This window comes from Dysidea avara, chromosome 10 (assembly GCF_963678975.1).
Source record: "Dysidea avara chromosome 10, odDysAvar1.4, whole genome shotgun sequence".
Taxonomy (NCBI): domain Eukaryota; kingdom Metazoa; phylum Porifera; class Demospongiae; order Dictyoceratida; family Dysideidae; genus Dysidea; species Dysidea avara.
The window spans coordinates 19,089,962-19,097,803 of record NC_089281.1 but is presented as its reverse complement, the minus strand read 5'-3'; positions in this window follow the sequence as shown (position 1 = coordinate 19,097,803).

Below are 7,842 nucleotides of genomic sequence, written 5' to 3'. Positions count from 1 at the left end.
CCATTAACTGTTCAAAATAAATTTTTAGATATTGTAACTCTGGAGCAAGCTTGCCCTCTGTGGAAGAGATTGATGTATGGCCTCCCTGAAAAGCAGCTGTCCTTCCTGCTACGTGCTGGTTGTGACACTCTACCAACCCCTATGAACTTGGCCAGATGGAACATCACTACTGATCCTAGATGTGCTCTTTGTCAAGCTCCTCAACCCACGACAAACCATATTTTGACTGGCTGTCCTGCTGCTCTAGATCAAGGCAGGCATACCTGGAGACATGATTCAGTTTTACAGGTCCTTGTTCATGGGCTCCAACAGCATTTACCTGAAACATTCAAACTTTACGCTGACCTTCCAGGTTATCTAGCTAGTTCCAGCCCCCCTAGTACCATCCCAACCAATCTTTCCTCCACCCTCAGCAGGCCTGACTTGGTATTGGTTTCTAATGATTCCATTTGTTTGTTCGAATTGACAGTACCAACTAATACCCAGCAACATCTTCTTGCTGCTAGAGCTAGAAAGGAAGATCGATATAGCTCCTTGCTATATGACCTCCATCTTTCTGGGTTAACTGTCAAACTTGTTCCCATTGAAATTGGTTGTTTAGGCCACTTTTTGTCAGAAACAATTGCTCAAATGGCTACTGCTTGTGAAGTGCCAAAGAAAACCATAAGATCCTTGTTTGAGCAGGCAGCTTGTATTGCTGTGTCCTGTTCTTACAGAATTTTTAATTCTAGAGCCTCCCCGGGCTGGGATCTTTTAGACCACCTTAGGTAAACTTTAAGTATTACATATATGTATAGCTTTTTTTTTTGGTGTATTGTAATTTAATTTACTTTTAGTTAATGTAAGCATAGATAATAGACACCCCATACATTATCTATGATGTAAGTCTTGCCAGGGCTCCTGTACTGATCCATCAGCACATGGTACCCCTGTGTCTAGGCCCCTGTATGCTTGTAATGTATATTTTGTCTTAATCATTAAGACGTTTATTCTCCCTTCAGAGGAGCAGTGCAGAAACTTATAGATAAGGAGATATGGTTGGTGAGGGGTAGTTATTGTCATTTTCAGCAGGTTGTGACTTTTTTTTTTTTTTTTTTTGTCTTCAACTTACAGCTTGGGTGAAGTTGTGATTCAGAATGGTAACCTCCTTGCCTCTGGGGCCCCACTTTAACTTTTTTCCCTGGGCGGCCCTGTGTGGTGTATTTCTAGCTGAACTCCTTTCTCATAGTTGTGATCCATATCCTAAAATGAAAGCTATAGGTGATGTTAAAACATTTGTTTTAGAAGAAAAAGAAAATGGTAAAACCAGATGAATGCCCAAAGGATGTCTACAGTGTTTTTATGAAGGAGTATTTCCACTATCAACTTACCAGATTTTCCATCACTGCAGTACATAAAGCTCTGAGTGATACATAACATATACTTCAGAAAAATTTCTCAAGAAGAAGCAAATTTATCTGAATACGACGAATAAATATTTATTTGCTATGTTATTACATTTGTGTATCCAGCATATACAAAGTGCTATGATGACTGTACATTTATGTATGCATGTATCACTTTCACATCTCACTTCAAAAGGTATAAGTATCATATACAGCACTGCTATCAATGCTCAGGAATTTACTAGTGAGAAATGGAGGAATATACGTATGTAACTGGATTTGACAAAAGCAGGCTTCCATACCCATCCAATTATTTCACTTTAACTGCTTACATCTTGACCACCAAGTATGCCATTGACCTCAAATTTTCACACAATTCTCTCATTGTAGTATGCAACACCAGATCAAAATTTGAAAGTGATAGGTTACTCCTACATTGAGTTATGGTCCTGTAAAGTCACAAATCTGGATGTGTGTGGAAGCCTGGTTTCGTCAAATATAATGTATCAAAAACAAATTGCTAGGTCAGCTACAGCCTCCTCATTCTCGCAATACACATGTGAAAAGTGAAGTTTGGTGTAATATTAAGACTACTATAGACCACACCATATTAAGCATTGCTAATGATCCTACATAAATGTAGCTACACATTTTATTATCATGTTGGTTAGTTATTGTTGGTAATATTAATTATTGACTATAATGGTATTACTAACCACAATGTTACAATAGTATGCATTCCAAGTTTATATGGAAGACATTACGTATAATATTTAATACTGCTGCCATCACACACACAGCAATGCAACTCACTAGCATAATGAACTGCCAGCATAACATATATGAGACCATATAAGTGTTTGAGATTGTGCTATGATCTGGCACCGCCTGCTCCTTTTGCAAAAAAAATAAGGGTATATATATTTCACTTAATTAGACAGCATGTAACTGCTGGTTATGTCAGATGATTGCCTTCAATTCAAAAAAAGCAGTGAATTTCCAAAGCAATTTGTGTATGAATATAATTATTATGATTCGCACACATGAATTGGCTACTGCTGAATTTAAGCATTATAGAAATGATTCTGTATTTCACCAGAACCTTACTTTTGCAAAAGGGCAGGTGGTGCCAGACTAATTGTGCTACTGCACTATAGGTTGGTTTAGTTCTACACTTTTCTGTTAGTGTAAGTGTGTAACCCATGATAATGGAATCATTTTCATCACAATGAATGACATTTTCAACTCCATATGTTGGTGCCATAACATGTAACCAAAGGAATTATGTTCTTACCACGCACTTCCCCAATAAAGTACCACTGAAACCTTACATGCATGGAACTGATTACCTTTCCTTATTTATAACACATAGGGTATTGACATTAGCTGTGGGACTTTTTGGCTGTATAGCTACTCATATGAATAATCTTTCTTTCCTCTGTAGGAGTAAGTTGTTAGGTCTACGTCATTGCTGGGTTGTGATTAGTCTCGACAGGCCAGCCTTTGTCATTTGGTTGGGTTTTCCTACCAAATGACAAAAGAAAAATACAGGCTGAGACTACACATTCCTTACCCATGCTGGTAGAAATAAAATTTACGTTTCAGGTGGTGACTCCTTGTTTAAGTGTTTCAATAATGATCCCTACTAGCTTGTATTTTTATTTATACCTGTTACAGTTATAGTTAACCCATCACAATTTAAAAAAAAAAAATTTAATTTATTTTCAAATTCTGGCCCTAGCTTCCCGGCGACTTCCAGTCCCTATAGTCTATCAAAAATGAGTCCTCGGTCACATGCAACCACTAAAACAGGATTAGCGATTAGTTAATACCTGTGTGTGTTAACCAATCACATACATGCACTAAGTGTATCACATTTTATTTTTAACAGCTATATGTGGGCAGGCTATCTAGCTACCAACAAAAATAAATAAGCATGTCCATGTAGATTAATTTTAGAGGTTCTATACGTAGTATTCCTGGCCGGAGTCAAACACGAGTCATTTACAGTTCTTATTAAAGCACACTACAACAGTCACGTGACTACACACACAACATACAGTATACTACATTCCCTCCACCAAAGAGGGGCATACCCCACTACAAAAACAGCAAAGTACAGATGTATGCGTGCCTCTATAAGAGTATATACTACTACAATGTCAAAAGAAGAAAAAAAAATGTAAGTGTGCTTACAAAACAAATGTAAGTCAGTCAGTCAGTCAGTCACAAGTATTCTTGCTCAATTAAGCGTTTTGGCTTCACCTTAGTCTGAGTTGATCTCCGCAGCACTGGAGGATGTGATAAAATAAGTTTATGGGGCATAGGGTCCTTCTGACTATTGTTGGTGTCGAATCTGGAGACTGTGTTAGGTCAATAACAGGAGGACTATCTTGTGGCAGCTGAGTCACCTGTGTGGTGGAACGTACAACCTCTGGAATCATAGGTTTCTGCAACACTTCTGAAGGTCCCTTGGCCACTGATCCTGCTGGTATCAGTTGATCGATATGCACTTGTCGTTGATGACCTTCACAGGTAACCGTGTAAAGTAATTTTCCAAGTACTGGTAAAATAGTACCATGCTGCCATTTGGATGGGGCTGTTGGGAGGAGGTCACGAACCAGAATCACCAACTTGGAACTTGCGAATTGTTCTTATTGTCTGTTCAGGAGTTGGCTGTAAGTGCAGCTTGATCCTCTGGCAAATACTGGGGAGAACCATCGACAAGTGTGTAAGTGGTGCTTGTGATAAAATAATATGAGCTGGTGCTCTATTGGTGACAGTGTGTGGTGTATTACAATATGTCCTTAGAAAGTCTGCCAAGCAAAGGGGCACATTGGTTGGTTTGTGCTTCTTAAGATGGTGTTTAACAGTCTTCACCATATTCTCTGCCAGCCCATTTGTGGATGGGTGGTACGGTGGTCAACTGTAGTGGACTATGTTGTTCTGATGGAGGAAATCTGCACACTCAGCAGAGGTGAATTGCGGACCATTATCCGAAACAAGAATTCTTGGGAATCCATGGGTCGCAAAAATGTTACTTAACACATTCACTGTCATTCGAGTGGTCGTAGTAGACACAACTTTAACCTCTGGCCATTTGCTAAAGGAATCAATTAACACAAGAAAGTGGTGGTTCTTCCACTCACCATAATCAATGTGGACTCTGTCCCATGGCGCATTAGGATGTTGCCATGGATGGCGTGGTACTGCTGCAGGCATGGCAGCAGTGACTTTGCAAGCTTCACAATCTGATACTAGAGTTTCAATGGCAGTATCAAGACCAGGCCACCAAATATAGCTTCTGGCGAGTGCATTCTACAAATGCTGATGTGGCCTAAATGTAACTCATCCAATAACTGGGTCTGCTGTGACTTGGGAATAATCACTCGTTTACCCCATAATATATAATCATCTTGAATAGTATAGAGCAGCTAAATTTGTCCTGAATCGAACATGGAGAAGGAATATGCGAGATAGTATAACTGATATGCTAACATCATTAGAATGGCCACCACTCCAATTAAGGAGAAAATGTGCAAGATTAACTCTGAAATACCTAACAGCTACTTACCAACATTATCACCTGTCACCATTACAAGATCTAATCATGAACAAAAATTCCTACACTATCATACATCAATAGACAATTATAAGTACTCATTTTTTCCAAGAACAATACCAGAATGGAATGGACTACCACAAGACATCATCAACCAACAAACTATTGACAGCTTCAAACAATTATTATACAATCACTTTTAATTTAATGTACATTAGCACTTATGCCCCAGGCGGGCTCTGCTAATTAAACAATATAATAATAATATAATAATAGTAAGTTCATGTTTACGGCGATGGTAAGGGACCAATTCATCTGGTAAGGGGTGTGGCCAGGATCTGTGTTGCACACAAGTAAAAACTATAGACAGTGTCTCGTCTTTCACTGTTGTCCTGGCTATGTCACAAGCAGTAATAGGAGGGTAGCAGGAGTTAAGTGCGTGAATTTCATTCCCCTTCTCTGCTGGCATTCCCTTCTCTGCTGGCATTCCCTTCTCTGCTGGATGGATTGACTCACTACTAGGGACCCGCCGATTATGCTGGCATAATTATGAGCATAATAGGTACCTGAAAGCATTGAGCATAATGCTAGCATAATAGGTAGAATATTTTGTAACAGTATGAATTGTTGCTTATGAAAACAAGTATCACAGAAAGATCGATATACTCTAATAGAACAGTCAGTAACTCTAATAGAGCAATCACATAGCTGACTGTTCTATTAGAGTATATCGATCTTTTCTGTGATATGCATTTTGACAAGTAAGTTTGTGCTTCAGGCACTTATTATTTACCCATAAACTGGAAATTATTAGCAGAGCATGAGAACTGAGGCATAAATAATTGGGCATAATTTGAGCATAATAGGTAGGGTCCGCAATCCGAAAAATTAACTTTTACAAATCAATCCCCCTACCATTGTGGGATGTTCATTGTAGTATCCCATTGCTTGATCCACCATGAAACCGGAGGCACGATTGTTGTCTTCACAGAAATATTGTTTTCAGTATATCACAAGATTCAAAATTAATTTTTAAAATCTCGTGCTCTACACCAAGGACCGGATGAAACTTGCTACTTAGCCAAATCGTATCCAGAGTTGTTGTAGTTGAAAAGTACGCACAGAAATAAGTAAATGGTTTGCTGGGTGCCTGGCACAGGATTGCTTTCTTTGAAAAAACTGACAAAGAGATACAAAGTTTCGAATTCAAACTGCCCTACCACCCAGGGCAAGAGAAGCCAACTCTTCTTCATAGTGTTTCGATATGGTTGGGTGCATAGTCTGTCTATGCTGTTAGTTTGGAAAAGATCTGATACTTCTCACCATCTCAGAGCAATGTGAAGATGTTTGCAGATGATACCAAGATATACTCTGTCATCAAAAGTTTTGATGATAGTTTTAAACTGCAGCATGACATTGATAGGTAGATGCAATGGTCTAGTATTTGGTTGCTAAGGTTCAATGCTGCGAAATGTAAGGTTATGCAATTCGGTAACTTGATTCCTGTATCATACACCATGAGAGACTGCACTTTGAATGTGTCAACTGACTTGGAAATAGTGAATGAAGAAAAGGATCTTGGTGTGTGGTGTACAAGTGACTTGAAGCCATCTTTGCATTGTCAAAAAGCTGCGGTTAAGGCCTCACAGGTTCTTGGCCTTATTAGAAGATCCTTTAAGATAAATTCTGTTGAATTGTTTATTTTTTTATATAAGTAGGCATTCTAGCCTGATTTTAAAATTTTGGAAAAATGGGCTTTTTATATAGCCACAGAAACTACAGTTGCTTCTAGCTGCAAGTTTGTACATGTAATGAGAGTAACTTCAGATCGTATCGGATCTCAGTGATCTTTGTATGCTTTGTGGTGAGCAAACATGTTTCACCCACTGCACACTTCTCAATACAATGGTGTATACCCATAGGCAAGTGGCTATCTCAAGTAAGTAAAAACATAAAGTTAACAACTTATAAAGGTAAACAACTAAAGTGGAGGTACCACAATGATGCAACAATACCTAAGGTGGAGTTGTGGTTTCAATTATGGCATTGTTATGCCGACTTTGAAGTGGTTTATACTTTTGAGCTGATGACACAGCCATCAGAAAATTGCTCTGGAGCTGAAAATCGCTAACCCGAGCGAAGTAACTATGCACTTTAAAGTAAGCACCAGTGACTACCTTCCACCCAACAGTACGTTTTTAAAAGTTTTAAAGTATTCTACATACATTGCATGGCTTGAAAAGATTACAAAACAACACAAAACTTACTTATACGTAACGCGCACGATAAAACTAAGATTTTCATGATGATCATCGTGTGGACAAACACCACAGCGATTTTCATCCTCATTGGAGCTCGGATGACGGAGCAATCCCAAGTTAAACACGAGTTGTTATTTTGTGCCAGGGTTCTATTGGGGAATATACGGAGAATTTTTTTATTAAAAAATCTTGGATACTGGAATGCCTAATATAAGATGTACGTTCGGCCTCATCTGGAATATTGTGTACAGGCTTGGAGTCCCTACTTAGCCAAGGATATTGATAGTCTTGAAAAAGTATAGAGACGAGCAACAAAATGTGTACCAGGACTTGCCCATCTTCCATATGAAAGTCGTCTAGAAAAACTTAAGGCCACACCAAGTCAAACCTTAGTTTCTGGTCACCCGCCCGCATGGTTAACCTGGAACCCTCGTTTATGAGGACTATTTATTAATATTACAGGTGCTTAAGTGCATGTGACCCAGCAAGACACTTATTTTTTACTGCAAAAGATCGAGATACTCTAATAGAGCAGTCAGGGATTCCAATAGAGCAGTCACACTACTCTTAACTCTAATATTAGGTATATATGCGTCATGCGACACTAATAAAATGTTTCTAACTATAGCTAGTT